This window comes from Lactuca virosa, chromosome 6, assembly GCF_052849685.1.
Source record: "Lactuca virosa cultivar CGN04683 chromosome 6, Lactuca_virosa_CGN04683_v6, whole genome shotgun sequence".
NCBI lineage: Eukaryota > Viridiplantae > Streptophyta > Magnoliopsida > Asterales > Asteraceae > Lactuca > Lactuca virosa.
This window is the reverse complement of record NC_136431.1, coordinates 64585026-64605290: the sequence shown is the minus strand read 5'-3', so window position 1 is coordinate 64605290 and position 20265 is coordinate 64585026.

The following is a 20265-nucleotide window of genomic DNA, read 5'->3' as shown; positions in this document are numbered from 1 at the left end:
TAAGGGTTGAATTTTAACTTTTAAAATTCTAAGGGTTGGAACTAAAGTTTTAATCAAGACTTTACATGTTCCAAAACTTGAGGGCAAGTTTTGTAAACTTCCAAAACTTTTCATTTCTTATAACTTATGAATTAATTGAGTAATAAAAATGAAGACTCTTCATTTTTATAACTCTTGTGTTCTTTTAATGGCTTTAATAAAAGTGAGACTTTTGGTTTTCCATAACTTGAGGACAAGTTATGGACTCCATTAAAACACATTATGATCATGAATTAAACTACCATGAAGGTTACAAACAATTCCTATGATCATCTAATCTTCATAAGTTCAAGAACATGAATATGAACACTTTCAAGAATCAAAAATTACACTTAAAAAAAACTTGTAATTTTAATAATTGCCATTGTAAATGGATTAACATAAACATTACACCATCTAAAACAAGCTTTAAAACATCAAAACAGTTTAGTGTAATGTTTCTAGTCCATTTCCAGCAACAAATGTGCAAACTTTCATACGAGCAGAAAACAGAAAAACGATTTTTTTTTCAAGCTGTTTGCACACAAAAAAAAAACAACAAACGAACCTGGCTCTGATACCACTGATGGGTTTTGAGCATTCTAACACTTCCTAAGTGTACATGCAACCCTAATAGCCTTGGATCTATGTTTGTCTAATAATCATGCAAAGTTGAATTCCAAGGTTATATTCCTATCTAGCATACATGGGGAACATTTTTAACTTGAATGAAAGATAGAATAACTTACCTTGTTGTTGATTATGATCCTTGAAACCTTTTGAGCCTAGCACCCCAAGTGTGATGCCTCAAATGCTTCACACAACACCAAATGCAAAGGAGTAAACTTTGAGAGAATCTTACACTTGCAAAATCGGCTCTAGCCCTCTTGTTTCTTAGTTGTAGCCGATTTTGGTGGAGAATGGGTTTCTTATATAGTGTTGACACATCTAGGGTCACACCATGTAAACCCTAATGTGTCATGACTCTTAATTTCCATGACCCATGGGTTTGTCACTCCCATGGATCATCCTATGGGTAGAACCCAACTTGATAATCCATGGAGCCTCTTAGCCCACTATATAAGATATGGAAGATTTACATAATCTACCCATATATTTAATTAGTTATCTTTTGATCACTTAATTAATTCTAAATTAATTCTTGATCAAACTAATTAAATAATATTATTAATATATTAGAACTTATAATATATTAATAAACCATAAGTGTTATTTCTCTCATTTTAGTTTATCCAATTGCATGGTGCCATGCAACCCAAATGGACCATGCCGGGTCGGGTCAAGTACATACCAGAAATAGTTATGGACTTAGACACCTTATCCAACAGCAAGAATATGTTCCATGTTCAACATATAACCATAGTGCATGGAATTTTCCAATGGACAAACGTATTTTATCTTGTAACAAGTTTGCAAAACACGTTTTTTATGTGTGTGAGCATGAAGTTTACGACATCAAATGCATAAATCATTTCATGAGCAAGTTGGTGCATGTAAACATCCAAAAGGTAAATGAAACTTGAATTGTACTCCCCCCCCCCCCCCCCGAAAAGCATGAAAAACACGAAAAAAAAATAGGGGTATGAAGCTCACCTTGATGATTTCGTGGGTTGAAGGAAGGAAAAGTGAAGGAGATTTCGAGCCTAGCCTTGCACAACTTGAAGAACACTCAAAAATTGCTAGTGTTCTATGGATTCTAGCACACGAAAATGGTGTGTAAACAAGGAGTTTGTAGTATAAGGATGTTTAGAAATACAAGAGACACATGAGTTGCTTACCAAATGACTAAGATTTTCTTGAAGCAAAAACACCCTCCTTGATGATGCCGCTCGAAATGTTGAGAGGAAGATGAGAGAAATTCTTGAGAGTAAAGTGAGTGGGAAAACTTTTGAGTGTGTGGGGGGGTGTTTGCGGCCGCAAGTTTAAAAGAAAGGAGGAAGTGATAGCTTATTGATACATGGTGGGTAATTAGCTTAGAAGTATGGTGGTTATTAGTACATATACATGGGTATATGATGGTTAATTGTATTGATATTTGTGGGGTATAAGTGAGGTGTCACCCTTTTTTGGTATTTCTTTTTCTCTTTTTTTTTTGTTTGTCTTGGCTCCCAAATCCAATTTCATTAGCTTGAGATAGGGTTTTCGCTTTTAGGGTGGCCGAAAACACCCTATCTCCTTAAAGGGTTTGCGGTTTTGATGTGTGTGTGGGCTTTTGGGCTTAATTTGGCCCAATATAAGGGTTTTTGGTCCAATAAGGCCCAAAGAAAAGGGTTTTCGGCCTAGGGTTAAATTGGGCTGATAGTTCTAAGAACAAGCCCAACATTCATTTTTGTTTAGCTAATGGATCAAGTTTGGGGTTACTTGAGGTTATTACTACTTGATTCTTAGTGTATGCACAAATGTATTCATATAACATTGTTGTTTTGAACTTCAATAGCTTAGTGATATAAGGTTACATAGAGGGATTCTTTATACAAGAATCACAATCTCAACCCTAATTTTGCTAGTTGCGACATTCAGAATCATAATGAGAAATAGGAATATTTAAAGATTTGATAATAGAATGTACCTTTTCGATCACCTACTCACTCGCAACTACATGCTCTTTCATTGAATTTGTTGATAGGAAGACATTCGAAATCCCTCCTTTATCAGAAAGGTTTCCTTGGCTACCTAAACTTACCCTTTGAACCATTAAGCATTTCCTTCTTTTTGCTTCATCAGATCTTTTCACAATGAAAAAAGCTCCACGAGTTGGCTTGTATACCTCCTCGTCCTCCGAATCAGCAGACCAAACTTCAATGTTCCCACTGTCACTATCATCTTCACCTACTATCAACGCCTTCCCATTGAGTTTCATCTTTCAAAGATATTTTATCTTTTGAAAATAATATACCTCATCCTTTTCTTTCTCTTTCTTTTCATTCTATTTTCTCAACATGCACTCTTTTGCAAAGTTATTTTTCCCGTTACAATAATTGCAATCATAACCATAATCACTAACTAGTTTCTTTTCCTTCTTCTCATCTTCATGTTGATAACTCTTAAATCCATCACCTATGTTTTTCTCATAATTGCTTCATTGGAATCCATTTCCTCGATTATCACTCTGTTCATTGTTGTTGCTTCTGATTTTTGAAAAGTTTTTCTTGAAAAACTTCTTTGGATTTCTAACCATTAAGGATTTCTCCTCACTTGTCAACTCTTCACCTATAGCATATGCGTCTGAATCATCAACAATCACCTTAGATTTCTTTCCTTTCCGCTTTCTTCTTTTATAACAAATGCCAGAGGACATGCATTGAGAATTGGCTTCGCATCTTCCATGACTTATGTTTCATGTGACTTCAAGATACAAACCACATAGGCCAGGCTATAATTTTTAACTAGCTCATGTGCCTTCACAGTGGACACAATCAATTTCCATTTTAATCACAATGCATTCATGAAATGGTCGATAATTGATCTATCCAACTTGTATTATAACATTCTACTCAGTAAATTATTGAATCTATTAGCAACTTGATCACTTGTTTCATCTGACTTCTGTTTGAATGTTTTGAATTCTAAAGGAAGGGTTGTTTGTATGGAATGTGTTTAATCAACATCTCCTAAGTATAGTTCCTTTAACCTTTCCCAAATCTTATGTGCAATATCCAAAGACCTAACACGTCTAAATATATTTGGTGGAAGGGAAAAACATAGATCTCTTTTATCACTCAAGTTGTTTTGAAGTCTTTGTTTCTCATCTGTGGTTATAGCAGTATTATCAACAATTAAATCATACAATTCAGCCTAAGTTTTGATCTATTGTTTAGCCTTTCAACATTGATGTGCACCTTTGATGATAGCTTGCCAAATGTCTGAACCATGAGTTTCAATTCCAGTAATATAATCTTCGAAGTGCATAACCTAAACCTCATAATCTTCTATAAACAGAATTGGAATTCTAGTAGTAGATCCAATACGAGTAGGTAGATTAAAAGAAATGGAGTGAGAATCGTCATTAGACATGATTTCAGAAAAATTGAGTAAGAATCAAATCAATGAGCAAAAACAATTTTCAAATCGAAACAAGTAATCTGAATAATGAATTTCAAATCAAATTGCAAAATGCAGAATAGATCAAAAAATTTAAAGTAAGAAACAAAACAATCGATGAACAGTTGAAGAACACGGACGTATTTTGAGATTTGAAAATGAGCTCAGATAAATTATTGCTCTGATACCACTTGTAGGATCCTTAGATTCTATAAGAATGTAATCATAATTGCGAAGACATAATTGTAAGAACACACTAAGGTAAATAATATCTGATTTGCATTAGAGAGTAAAAGCACTCGATTACAATGATATAAAAACGCTCTCTCTCTCTCTCTCTCTAACTAACTAACTAACTGCCCTTACATATGCAATACAAGGAACTCGGTTAGGACTTGACCAATGAGGTCACGACACCTAAGCTAATACAATTGTCAAAACAAAATGACACAAACGGCGAAGCCTAAGTACAAAAACTACAAACACAAACATACGAAACCAAACATAGTATTTCGCATATACAAATGAAGACTAAAACATACAAACTACGAAACCCCTTTCGCATAAGAACTCAAACACAACACCATCTATTTTGTGAGACCCAACAGAAAGGAACGGGTTGGGTGGGCTTAGGTTTAGAGTGATTTATTTTTAAATTTTAAAAATATTAATTTAAATTAGAAAAGAGGAAATAAAATCAAGTTGTTGGTAATATAATAATTTTATATCAATTATGAAACAAAATGAAACTACAAACAATAATCACCATACAAGAAATTGAAACCGTAACGATTATTCTCTTACTGAAAAAAATAGGACGGTTTTGTCATACAAAAAAATCAGTGTTCTAAAAGGCGCGCCATGGCACGCGTCAAGGCGTGCCATGGCGTGAGGTGTGGTTTCGCAGTTACGAAAAGCCTCATAACGTTGCTTTTAGGCGTGACACGTGGCAATGCGTGATATGACGTGTTATGGCGCATGTTTTTTTGTTTGAGACACGTTTTTTTGCTATTTGTTATGTCTTTTCTAATTGGGGATATAAGTATTGTGTTTTTTGTTAACTTTTTGTTATTAGTTATTGATATAACACTTCTAAAAAGTAGTTATATTTGATATAAATTTATATTTATGTGATAATATAATTATAAATTAATACAAAATCGTCATTTTACATCACGCATTGAAAAACGTCATGACTCGCCATGACTCGTTAAGCTTGAGGTTTGACATTGCCGTCACGGCACGTCTCACGCCATTTAGATCCTTGCAAAAAAATTGAAACCATAACGATTATTCTGATACTGAAAATTATAACAAAAAATAGATACTAAACGTGCGATTTTGTAAACTACAAGGAGAAACTGTGAAATTTTCTTGTAACTATAACAAATTAGTTGGTGCTAAAAGTAGAATGTCGTGCATCTATATCATTTTGAAGGTAGACTTACGTAAGTTGTACCACAACACTACATTCCATTTTTTGGAATGATTATATAGATTCATTTTTATAATTTAAAATAGTAAAACTAGTATAGTAATAAAATAGTGTTAAGGCTATAAAAAAGTTATGATATTGATAACATATATATAAATATATAAATAATATTTATAAGAAAAGCCGTCGGTGCTCATAAATTAAAGGAAGTAATCAACATGGAATTTATAAAAACAATACAATTATGAGGGGATTGTGTATGAATTTAAGATCCCATTGTTCGAATTGTGTGTACAGATCTGGGTTTCTGATTTAAAAACGTATTTATATGATATAACATGGTTTTCGAGGTATTTTATTCTTTTTCCATACAATGAGACTAATTTTGGCAATTGAAATTATGAAATTCTCACATATGTCATCAAAGTCAGTTGGAAAAGATAATCAATGATAGAAGAATCACGAGGCTAAGGAAAAGATGCAAAAGCGTACGTAAAGAAATTGCACTTCTATTTATAGAAGTAATGTACATCATATTCGGATCTTATACACAAGCTTTTATAGAAAAAAAAATACTAAAATAAGTGCAACTTATATATAATTTTTACCCGGTAGAAGTTTGGAGGTCCGTTTTATATAAAATCTACACAAATTTTAATGTTTTAGGCTCCCAATTTTCTGTGTCCATAAATTACAAGAAATTACTATCAGATGTAAGTTTTTAAAATTTAGCTCTCATATAAAAAGATCTTATGTCTTTTTTTAATTATCGTGAAAAGAAAAAAAAAATACCTTTGGCTATCTTGAACACTTTTTATTTTTGTACTTCCTTTCTACATCAAAGATATAACACCATTCAACCCTCATGTGGACGTGACAAAACTTACTGCTAATTATTCTTATCATAATATGTAGCGTATTAGTTTTTAGATTTATTTGAATATACTAAAATGACACTAGGAATGTAGGGTCTATGTCGAGTAAAGAAGGTATTTTCCTTTGAAGTTGATAGAATCTTAATAAAATATTGAAGGATAGAAACTGTAAAGAAAAGGTTGAACAACGATAGTTATTTAAATCGAATCGAAGGTGTAATGATAATTATTATGATTATAATTCTTATCTCACCTCACGACAAATTCCTTCTCATTTTCTGTGCCCAATTAATTCTTAATTTATCACATAGAACCATCTTATATTATAGATAGAATATTCATCAAAAATAAAAAATAGGTTGATAGTTGTTAATTGAGTGAATTTGATCGGATAAAAACTCAAGCTCTGATCAAACTTAATAAAAAACATATCAAAATTGTTTTATAAGCGTATTGTTTTTATGTTTCACGTTTGTTTTTCTTGTTGTTTTGATGTATTGGTTGTTTCAAATTTATTGTTAAATAAGCTATTCGAATTCTTTTAGGAAGCGTAATATTTATAGATAAGAAGTATTAAAACAATTAATTGGAATAAATAATACGGGCCGACACTTTACTGGGAATCATGATTACGACCAAAGTATTTATTTAATTAAGAGAAAAAGACAATGCAAATATTGATTATATAATATTATGATTGATATGATATAACTAAATTAGCATATTTAACTATCAATTAAACATTTTTTGATCTTTTGAACGATAAAAAATATGTAGAAGACAGGTAGGTGGGACAACTGGCCGTCCAAATCCAAAGGATTATCTCACAAGTCAAGTGTCAAATGTTGATGCATCATTTTTCTCCATATCCATCTCACCTACGTACTAACCCCCATGTGAACTCTTAAAAAAAATTGTACTAAATATCAAAATAAATTTTATAAAATGATATGATTAATGATTTTTTTTTACTGAAATGTGTGTTTGAGAAAAAGGTAGAATATATAGTTATTACTTTATTTGTTTAGTTCATGTGAATTTAATGTTTTTCTCCATGACCACTTTACATCTTCACAAGCTAGATCATTTGCATGTGACAGGATGAATTCTTTGTTTTTGTTTTGCCTTTAAAATCACCAAAATTAACCATACATCAACTATCAAGATTAAAGATAGGCGACGAATATGAGAATTAAATTAGTATTTTTCCATTTTAAATTCATTATTACAATGTTTAGGTTAATGTGTTGTCTGCCCTCTCATAGTTGTCCAAAAATGGACGTAAAACCTCACTTTCCCATCTAAGAAAACAAGTTTGTTCGATCATTTTCTACCTCGTTTTTCTATTCATTTTCCTACTTACAAAATCAACACAAATATCAAAATTAAAAGATAAATTAAAATAGAGAGTTAGTAGATTCTACATGCCATTATTATATATGAGTAAGACGATAAGTATGAACAAAAGATAATAAAATATTTAATTATTCTATATATGTAAAATCTAATATTTAATTTATAAAGGAAAAACATCAATGTTAGAGATCATTACACAACCACACAAATATATATAATTGTATTATAACCTAAGCAGTTATCGCGGTCAAAATTCCAATAGCGGTAACAGACCGCTATTTAAAATCGTGGTTATCGTGGTAGTATAGCAGTGATGTGACATCCCCAATTTTCTCTGCCATAAAGACATTTTTATTTATGCTTATTTTATAACAGAGTTCATTTGTAATAGCGGATTCCAAACAAATGTTTTTCATTGATTATTATAACCTTAAGATGGCATAGCTGATAAAAGAAACATAAGCATAAACGTATTCATTACAAGCCTTACATTAACTATACTCATCGAATCTCTCAATGGATTGTACCTTCATATTGTTTTCTATGATACAAAGAAACTGAGTGTGTCAGTGTAACATCTATAAAAATCATGAAAAATTTAAACTTTTAAAAACCGACCCAAAACAATAAATTGTTTACAACATAGCTTTCAAAACATGCTCAATATCAGAGTTTTCCCAATATCATAAGTCCAAAACATGAGGATGTATACGGTCACGCCTTCACCTTCACACGATCCTTAGAAATACCTGAAACATAACCTAAAAGTGTAAGTCAACGCTTAGTGAGTTTCCCCCAAAGTACCAACACAACACATGATCATAATAACAACAGAAAACAACATGCATATGGAGCCTTCAGTCAGACTGGAACGCCCCACCGACCTACAGTCTATCTGGTACGCTCACAGGACCTTCAGCATGACTCGTACGCCTCACCGGGCCTTCATCCTATCTGGAACGTCCTCCAGGACTTTGGCCTGACTGGTACGCCCCTCAGCCTGCAGTCTATCAGGGACACCCTTGGTCTTTTGACCTTCAGCACACAGCAGGACCGCCTCAACCCAACACACCATCATTTATCAACATATACCATATCAAACCCTAGCTAGCATATACAGACAGTCATACATATCTAACGGATCACTATCTCATAGCAACATACTCAATACCAGAACACAAATCTAACAGATCACTATAGCATACAAATCTAATAAATCACTACAGCACAATAGCATACTCGATACCAAAACACAGATCTAACATATCACTACATCATGCAATCATGCGATAAACCAGGATAACAATCCAAAAGGGGCCGACCTTGGTGCATTCGACCTAAAAGTACAGTGAGGAAAACTTACCCCGCACTGCCGAATCTCACAGAAAGAATCTCTGGCTGCTGCCCCGCTAAAATCTCCGCGCTACAATCACCAAAATATTTATCCATCAATAATCGGATCTGGTCCACACTAAGTGCCAAAACTAGGGTTAGAGACCTTTTTACTCTTTACTCAACATGATCCACACCTAGACCCTAACCAACAATCTAAAGGCCCAAAATCCAAATAAACACTTAAGGCCCACACATGGCCCTATTTTCTAAATTGGGCCCAAACCCTTACATGGACCTTGCCCCAAGGCCCAACAACATTCCTAGTCGAAAACAATTGCATTCGGATGGCCCACAAATCCCTAAGCATCAAAGCCCAAAAGAATGGCCCAAACCGAAGCCCAAAACATCTGAAGCCCACTGACTGGGTACAAGGGGCATACTGAGCTCTACGCTAAGTGTACATGCTTTAGGGCTTGTACGATGTGTGTACTGGCTTGTACGCAAACATACTCCTCCCATTCAGCCATCTTCCACATTTATCCCTTAATCCCTTAAGACATTGCTCTAAAACGTAGATCTGACATCCTTGAGCTTGATTATCACGTAAAGTTGCTAACTTTACATTCATGCATGGCTAAATGAAGCTCTTAAAGCGCAAAGGACTTAATAGGTGACTTAATGCATGCATGTGACCAAAAATCCCATAAATCTTGCACCTTTATGCTTAAGGAATCCATAATAAGCTCGGATCTAAAAGAACAAGTCCTTAAAACATACCAACTCCACAAACCAACCCAAAAAGGGACCAAAAGCATAAAAACTAAGATATGAAGATATCTAAGCATGGAGAAGACAAGGTTTGAACTTGATACCTCAATAAGCTTGCAACAAGGGTGATGATTTTGGATCTATAACCTTCTCACCAAGCAAAGCACCTTCAATCTTCTTTACTTCCTTCACAAAGGGCAAAATTACCACCAAAATCTTCTCAATATCTCAAGAATACTACAAAGAAGGCTTAAGGGTCGATTTAGGGTTTTAGGAGGTTTGAGGGCTGGTAAAGAGGCCAGTTCTAAAGACTTAAGGAGCTTAAATAGGGTACAACACACTTAAATTAGGGTTTCGTGTTAGGAATTGAGACAGGGTACACGCAGCGGAAACACTATCACACACACAAACACACGAAGGAAATAAAGCAAGAAGGAACACAAGGATTTTACGTGGTTCGGATTCGGTGTAAATCCTACGTCCACGGGCGCAACTAGATTTTATATTAACTCACTATAAGATTACAAATGGTAATATCACTCGGCACTTTTGTTGTTCTGCGCTACGCTGCTGCACACTTTCTTTTTGCAATACATACATACATATATATATATATATATATATATATATATATATATATATATATATATATATATATATATATATATATATATATATATATATATATATATATATATATATATATATATGTTTGTGAGCCGCAATTTGCACATGAAATTGAGCCGCCATATTTGAATTGAAATATATGCCGTCCAAAACTATTCCACCTAAAATGTGCGTCCATTCAATATTAAATAATTGAACCACCGTCCATTTTTCCATTAAACAATACAATTAAATTGTTTAATTTGCTAAGTTACATTTATGGCCCTTGAACTTTTAGGAACTTGTCAATTTGTTCATGACTCCATAAATCTTAACAATCTCCCACTTGAAGGCTTGAACAAATTTGTCTTTCTCCGCCATCCAACTCTTAATTACTCCAGTAATCTTAAAAAACAACCAAGTCCTTCAAGCTTCCAGTTCCAAAGAACAAGCTAAAACTTAGTCTGATTTCTCTAGTTGCAGCCGCCCCTCATCATCAATTACTAGAAGGGCCAGTTGAAGCTCCCACTACCACCAACTCATCCTCTGTCTCAACCGGTTTGGACACTCCACCAGATCCAGAGATACACCGAGGACCACTAACACTCTCCCAACTTTGCAAACATTCAACAGGAGAGAATTTTTCAGTCTTAGTCTTCAAAACCCAACGGCTCTTTGTAACTGTACCCGGAACACGCCCCGTGCTCCCACTGTCACAGAATCTCCTGACTGGTTTAGACTTTCCGACTCGTTCAGCTAACATCCCCTTGGCTCCAGAATTCATGTTTGCAAAATGAACTCTCTTAGCCGTAGATTTAGCGAACCAGATTTTGTCTTGCTTAACAGGGACGGTCATACTTCCCTCAGCAGGTACCTCAACCATATACAATGACCCACACTTCATACCACGAGCAATCACCAGATCACCATTGACCACCCTCCATTTACCACTTCCAAACCTTACTTCCAGTCCTTCTTTATCCAGCTGACCAACATAAATCAATTTCTTCTTCAGCTCCGGAATCACCCTGACATCCTTCAGGCTCCATGTAGTTCCCAATGAAGTAACCAAATCAATATCTCCCATGCCCGTTACTTGAAGCATCTCGTCATTTGCTAACCGTACCTTTCCAAAATCTCCTTCTTTTAGATTCACCATCGTTTCCCCGTTGTCCATGGCGTGAAACGAAGCCCCTGAATCCATGACCCAAGAGTCTACAGAACTTTCCATACTGAGTATCAATGCATCATCCTCAGACACACTCTCAGCACCGGTAATGTTCAATTCTTTCTTTGGACATTGACTCTTAACATGTCCCACCTCCTGGCAGTTCCAGCACTTCACATTCTTCTTAGTTCTAGATGAACTTCTTCCCCGACTCCCACTGCTTCCACTATTCCTGCTATTCCCTCTACCTCTTCCGACATTTAATAAATCAGAAGAGGAAGATCCACCTTGATTCTTGCGTCTGATATCCTCGCCTAGAACCAAATCTCTAACCCCTTCAAAATTCATACCACTGGTCCCCACGGAACTCGTAACAGCGGTAACTGTTCCGGACCAACTATCAGGCAGAGAAGCTAATAGCAGTGATGCTTGAGTCTCGTTATCAAATTTAATTCCCACAGATGATAATCTGGATAGAATTGAATTTAGATTGTTAATGTGAACCGTAACTGAGCCTTCCTCATTCATCCTTGTAGTGAACAGCTCCTTCATCAAGAACACCTTGTTAGCCGCCGATGGTTTCTCATACATATTTGACAGAGCCTCCATCATACCACGCGCCGTGGTTTCATTCATGATGTTGAAAGCAACGCTCTTCGTCAATGACAATGTAATAACCGCCTTGGCTTTCTTGTCCTTTGAGTTCCACGCATCTTCAGCAGCTTTTTCAATTTTCTCCGGTTTGTCTCCGAGTACCACGTCCAAGTCTTTCTGACATAGTAATGCTTCTAATTGCATTTTCCACCAGCTAAAATCAGAACCATTGAACCTTTCGATTATAATCTTGTCTTCAGCCATTACGGCAAACAAAAAAAAATTAGGTACACTCGTGTGTGACAGAAAAAACGATCGTACCCTCCAAAACCTCGCTAACCAGGCTTTGATACCAGTTGTTAGGAATTGAGACAGGGTACACGCAGCGGAAACACTATCACACACACAAACACACGAAGGAAATAAAGCAAGAAGGAACACAAGGATTTTACGTGGTTCGGATTCGGTGTAAATCCTACGTCCACGGGCGCAACTAGATTTTAAATTAACTCACTATAAGATTACAAATGGTAATATCACTCGGCACTTTTGTTGTTCTGCGCTACGCTGCTGCACACTTTCTTTTTGCAATACATACATATATATATACATACATATATATATATATATATATATATATATATATATATATATATATATATATACATATATATATATATATATATATATATATATATATATGTTTGTGAGCCGCAATTTGCACATGAAATTGAGCCGCCATATTTGAATTGAAATATATGCCGTCCAAAACTATTCCACCTAAAATGTGCGTCCATTCAATATTAAATAATTGAACCACCGTCCATTTTTCCATTAAACAATACAATTAAATTGTTTAATTTGCTAAGTTACATTTATGGCCCTTGAACTTTTAGGAACTTGTCAATTTGTTCATGACTCCATAAATCTTAACATTTCGTGCACTCCTCGTACGCCCAGTGTACTCCTTGTACACCCAGCGTACGAGGCCGAGGCTTCACAATCATTCTTCTTGGTACGTTAAGCGTACACCAGTGTACTCATGCATACTTCATTTTGCACTAGTATGTCCCGCGTACTCCCTATGTACGCCCCGCGTACTAGGGTTACCCTTAAAGCCTAAATTCTTCCGAAGGCCATAACTTCTTCATTATAAATCCGATTTCGACGATCCTTATATCAATTAAAAGGTAACGAGAAGCTCTACGCTTTTATAATCTCATAATCGCCTTAAAATTTCCCGAAGAAAAATCCAATTTCCATAAAATTCCGAGCTAACACTATACCAAAATACCTCTTGGCTCCAAAACACAAATTGAACCCCCGGATCATCTAAATTTACATTACCCACATCCAAATAGGTCCAGATCTCATTTCCTCAAAGGTCCTAAGCCTGATAATTCCCGATCTTTGGTGACCGCCCCGAAATAGGAAACGATTCGGAACATGGCGTTACAGTCAGATTGAGAAACCTAGTCAGTATATAGGGATTTCAATCCCACAATGTTATAATATATATCTTAAAACTTGTAAGATTATTTCTCATCATTACGAAAATATATCTTATATAAGCAATCTACCCTTATCTCGTCGATCCTCACATATTGACCCTATATGACTTTTCGACATTTATCCAGAGGGATTAGTGTGAAAAATGAATTGACTATGCTGCTTCGGTAATTCCTTAGTAGTAGACCAGGATCAATGGAGACATTAGATAAACGAATGAAATATTCGTATTATCATACTTAATATATACTCCCAGATCAATGATGAATGATTGTACTTAATCCATACTCCCGAATTAGTAATGAATGACTATACTTAATCTATACTCTCGGATTAGTAATGAATGACTATACTATACTTAATCCATACTCCCGGATCAGTAATGAATGGATATATCTAATCCATACTCTCGGATTTAGAAATGAATGTTTATACATAATCCATACTCTCAAATCAGTGACAAATGACTATACCTAATCCATACTCTCGGACCACAGATGAATGTCAGAATCCTACTCTCCATGTATTTCTCACACGTATTCCTAAGGACTTACTACCTAATGTCCATTAAAATTAGGCCTCATTTGTAAGTCTTATTTATCTCTTGGAAAGACTATGATGCTCAACTCCTACTACTTTTATTATTATTATCATGCAATAATAAATATATATCTTCACGCATATAGAACCATATCTTGTTTGCATGTTAAATACATTTCTACACGTATTTTAGGAAATAAGCTTATAGCTCATATATAAACTTTCTAATAGATAATTAATACTTATATTAAAGGCATGTTCATGAAAGGGACTATGTACTCACCTGAATTAGGAGGGTGACTGGAGAATTCTTTAGCGCTTCGCTAAACTCCTTGACTTTTCCTCTGACGTGACCTAGATAAGAATGTCACTACGTCTTAGTCTAGTATTCCTGGTGACTAATGATAGTCTAGATTCCTCAACAATCTAAATGTATACATCAAGGTATATTAAGTAAGGAACGACCAGGTAGGATCATATCGAAGGTAGGGTCTGTATGGTATACATAGTATACTGTTTGGAAATCCCACTTTGAACACCTCACTAAATCCAGCCTAGTCTTTACTCTCGTAAGTAGATCAATCAGAATAATGACTTGGTATAAATGCTAAATCTTAATTATAGGTTCATAATAATGACTATGACTATAACTAAAAGTTACACTTGAATAAAATAAGTATAACTTAACTTACAGAGTACATTGATGAAAACTGGTAAATAAGCGGGCAGAACTATGACTTAAGAGCTCCTAATTTCTGGCTATCTGACACCGTAGGGCTTCAATCAAGGGGTCGGGAACTCGAAAGTATCGTGACCAAGGGGTGGAAAGAGCTCCAGAGGATTCGGGTAGAGTTGGGATGCGGAAATTGCTGGAACTCAAGGTTTATATAGGCCAAAAAGTGGTGCCCGTCGCGCACCACGTCCCATTTGTGTCGTGCATCTGGTTGGCCAGGGTGACGTGTCATTCTCTATGTAGTGCCACGTGACGGGCATCTGGTGGAGGAAAAATCTGAATTCTTATAAAATTCATAACTAATTCATACGACCTCCGTTTTCGATGGGTTTTATATCCATGCATAGCTATCAGCAAGATCTACAACTTCCATTTAGACTCTGTCGGCTAATTTTTAATTTATTTTTAAAGTTATATTTTTAACAGGCTTAGACTATTAAAGTCCGTTAAAAATTCATAACTCTCTCATATAATATCCGTTGTTGATTGTCTTTATATCGATGGATATGTATTGATGAGATCTTCAACACTCGTTTAGATTTCTTTTCCTAACAATCGACTGATTTCAATTTCGGTTTCTGAGCCGTATACTGCTACGCTGAAGTATTATAAAAATCATAACTTTCTCTCACGAATTCAGATTTTAGAGTTCTTTATATGTATGTAATTCTTATCACATATACTATAACTTTGGTTAAAATTATTTATCATAAATAATCTTTTGTCAAAATGTCGTTTTATCGCTTATTTCACTAGCTTGTATCTGCAGGTGTTATAGGTGATATAGAGGTTTTTTAATATTACGTATAATTTATAATTTTATAGTATATATTTATATATTAGAGTAGTAATGTTATATATTACACAAACATATATGATATATGGATACAAATTATGAATTTAAAATCATAACTTCATAAATTCACTAATTTATGTTCCTAAAGACTAAATCACATATTTTAGTCACATATTCACAGTGAGTGATTGATTGCTTATAATTCATAAATTCACAAATTGTATTGAATGCTTCATAAATTCACAAATTAACGAGTTCATAAGTGTGAAAAGAGAAACATTTAAAATCAAAGGATTAAAGGAAACATTACATTTAACATTTAACATAGATTCACAGTGAGTGATTGAAGCCTTTAGCAGTCATGAATTTATAAGTGTGAACTGTGAAGTATTGTATATCGCAGTGTGTGTGTGGAAAGGAAAGGAATAAAGGAAACAACACCTACATGGTATTGTGGAGTAGCCAAATGGACAAAATGTGAACAAAAGTGCAAAATCGGTTGTAGCGCCGCTATAGCGATGATGCGTATCATGGTAAATAGGGCTCAATAGCGTCACCATTATTCGTAAACACTATTTTGAAATAGCGTTTTTGTACCTTCGTTAAACGCTATAGCGCTGCTATAGCACACTATTGATAGCATAGATTATAATATACTATTGGTAAAACCAGATGTCGAACTCAAGGAGAACGAATATGATATAGTTCAAAATTTTTGATTATCAATTAACCTAAAAACTAAAATTAAAGTTCGGGGGAGTTTTGTAATTTAATTTAAAACGAGAAGAGTTGAATATCAAACAAAGAAACAAGATAAACAAAACAAGTTGAAAATTAGGTTTGGAACAAATAATTAGAAATGTGTTTTTGTTTAGATTTGATCGCCCCTAGTGTCGTAAGGAATGAATAAGAGTCCTAAAACGTACATAAGCAAATAACTTATAACTCACAACACACACCTCCCCCCCTCCCCCCTCTTAAGAGTCTAATTCAATCCTAATTTCCCTCCCATAATTGTGAGTCTGAACACTGGTATCTGTGTTCAGTTCACACAGCCAAACTTTGATACCAACTTGTAAGGCCGTGATTTTTACCATAAAAATTTTCATTTAATTTAAAATCTTTTTAACGAAAGCAACGAAACACTTATTTTTATTTTTTCAAAAATCTTTCAAACCACAATGTTACTTCCAAAAACTAAAACAAAACTCCCAACCGTTTACATATTCCAAAAGCAAAAGCACTTAAAGTGAATAATCAAAAACATGTCCAAAATGGTATCAATATGTAAACACTACTATTCATATAGCAAATCCTCTCACCAAGCTAGACTCTGAAGCTACGTGTATTGATCATATGACACAAAGTAAAAGAAACAAGTATCAGCCCATGCTAAGTGAATTATTTGGAGTTGTACACATTCAAAAGGAAAACATACAATTCCCAGATGTGTCAATAGGCAATCACGCAATGTTTATTAGTACTACCTAACCCAAGAGAATTACCCACTTTCACTTAATGTGTTCTCAGCCAATCAAATGATCTAAGTGGCTCATGACTTCCACCCAGAACACCAACTCCAAATCTCCATTTTCCATACTCCAAATTGCAAAATACTAGTACTTTGCAACATCATTCAAGAATCAATACAAACGATGTCAGTTCTACTGCACCACCGCCCAATGCCTACGTGATGTCTTATCTAACCTCTAACTTGTAGCCAACATCACCCCGGTCCAAAAAAAATATGGTGGACCATGTGTCGGGCGTTCATCTAGAAGTATCGAGGAACTAACATCCTTAATGAATTAAGCTCTTTCAACCGATCATGTCCTCGAGGTACCACCTAAACCCTCTAGCATAACCCATAGTATAAATCATAAACCATGTAAAGCATATAGACTCAAATTATCAAAACTAGCATCAAAACATGTACCACCTTCATTAACATCTAATTTATGCATAACATTTATCAATATTCTCAAGAAAACATATGCTAGCATGTCATTAACAAGATATTCAACATACACAAATCAACATAACAATTGAGTCCTAAGGCATGGCATATAACAGTCAAAACACATGAGTAAGATATCATACATCAGCTCAAACGATAACAAATTATCTTAAGTTAATCAAAGAACCGTATATGAAGTATAGTTTTCGACTATTCACTTTTGTGAGTAAAAACTACTAACTCACCTCAAGTCCCGACATATGAGTGATAAGTAGAGAATCTAGACCCTAGAACTGCTATAGAACACCCTAAGCAAACACACGATATGCTAATAAGAAAATAAGCACCAAACAACCAAAGATATCATACAACAACGTAGACCCGTTGTATGCATGGGGAGGCGCGCTGCATCATGTCGATGTGCAATGAGACCAGACCAACGTATGTGTCGTATGTTGAGATGTACATGTTTGTCCATGTGTCACACCCCGAACCATACGGCGGAAACGTCCGAGGGCTCGTGTGACTTAAATTGAAATATCATCACAATGAATATACATGAAACATAACATAAACATCACCATGCATTAATACATTACAACCGTCATTGTTCACATCCAGTACATTGTTTACATTACATAATCCCAAAAATAAATTGTTTATCAAATGACATCACACAAAAGACATTCAGACACATGCTTGATAATTCTTCATTCTAATGGTTACCTGAGAACACAATTTATTTTGAAACGGTCAACATATATAATGTTGGTGCGTTCATAAGCAGGTTTGATATGAAAATGTTTTGTATTGTTTGTAAAACCCAGAAAATCCGATATTTTCATAAACGGAAATTGTTTACGAAAAAGGTGTGATGATCCATAAGTATATGCGTGAATGATTTCAAAACGTGTAAAATTGAAATGTTTTTCATACTAAATTCTTGTATTATAGTTATTGTAAGTAAAAGTGAATAATGTTGTCCCCCCCGGAAAACCCGATGTTTTCCCCTATAAGTAGTATGATCGTTTTGTATTGTTGTATCGTCACAACGAATGAATATGATTTCCCATGATTACTTAGATGGTATTGGATCTCTATTTGAGTCGTTATAACCATGCATAATAATGACTAATTCGCCTGTCTTGGGCCCAATAATCATGATATTGGGCCACATAGGCCCAATAGCACGAATATAAGGTATTTGAGCCCAACCATTGAATCATTTATAATTTATTGATCTTAAGTTCGTAATGTAGCTATTTGTTATAAGCGAAATGTTTATTCGAAGTATTAAAATACTCTGACGTTTGATTTATAACGAAGCTTTGGTTATACGTATATATATTTTTGAAAACCATGCGTTATAAACTTAATGTTTTTAACCCAATAATTTAGTATTTGTCTAGTTGGCCCAAAAACATTTAGTTTGACCATTTCAGCCCCTTTATCTATAAAAATGGCACTTTTAGTCCCCTTTTATGAAAATTGACATTTTTGGTCCTTAAACCGTTTTTCTTGACATTTTAGACCCAAACTTTATTTGAATAATAATTTCAGTCCAAAACTATTGTATTTGTCATTTCCAGCCTTTATTTGTAAAAAGTTTACATTTTTGGCTCAGTTTCTGTAAGTTTTACAATTTTGACCCCAACATCAAAAACTTTGCATTGTTAGTCCAATTTGGTAATAAAATCATTTTCAACCCTCGAAACTTATGTATTTATGTTTTAGACTCATACTTGTATGAATTTACAAATTCAGCCCCTAAAACTTCTCCATTTTCGCAAGTTTGGGCCCAAAATCCGTGAGGCCCAAATTTGAAGCCCATTAGTTAAAATTTATGTTTTTGGCCCTTTGAAAAGTATTATTTTCATAAAAGTTAGATTTCTATGTAAAAATACTATTTTTTCCTTATAAAACCGAAAATATCATATTTTACCCAAACTTTGATTATTTTTGCAAAAATGACACTTATGAGGATTTTGACTTTCTTTTCACTTCTTAAGCCTAAAGATCCTTAGATCTTTGAAGCAAGTTGTTTATTATGTACATTGTTTATGTATTCTTCACACTTTAGCCATAGATTTCAAGATTTAGCAAATAATATCATATTTTCACAACATAAACCAAAGAAATCACATATAACAAGCATACACACATAATCAACACATAGTACTTGTATTCTCCCCCAAAAACAAGTAAAAACCGAAAACAAGGGGGTATGAACTCACCATGCTTAGTTGCTCACGGTTTTGAAGAAGAAATGAAGAAGATTTTTGGTCCTAGAAAGCCTCCTTGAGTTGATTTCGAACTTAAGAAGCTTCTAAGGTGTTCATGGAATAAAGCTTTGTTAGAAAGAGTTCTAGATGTTGTAATGGAAGAAGATGTTTGTGTTTCATTGCACTTACCAAAGATTGACAACACTTGATGAAGATCCTTGAATTCAAGCTAAATTTTCGAGATTTCTTTGAAGGAAGAAAGAGGATGATCTTTGAGAGTAATGGAGAGAA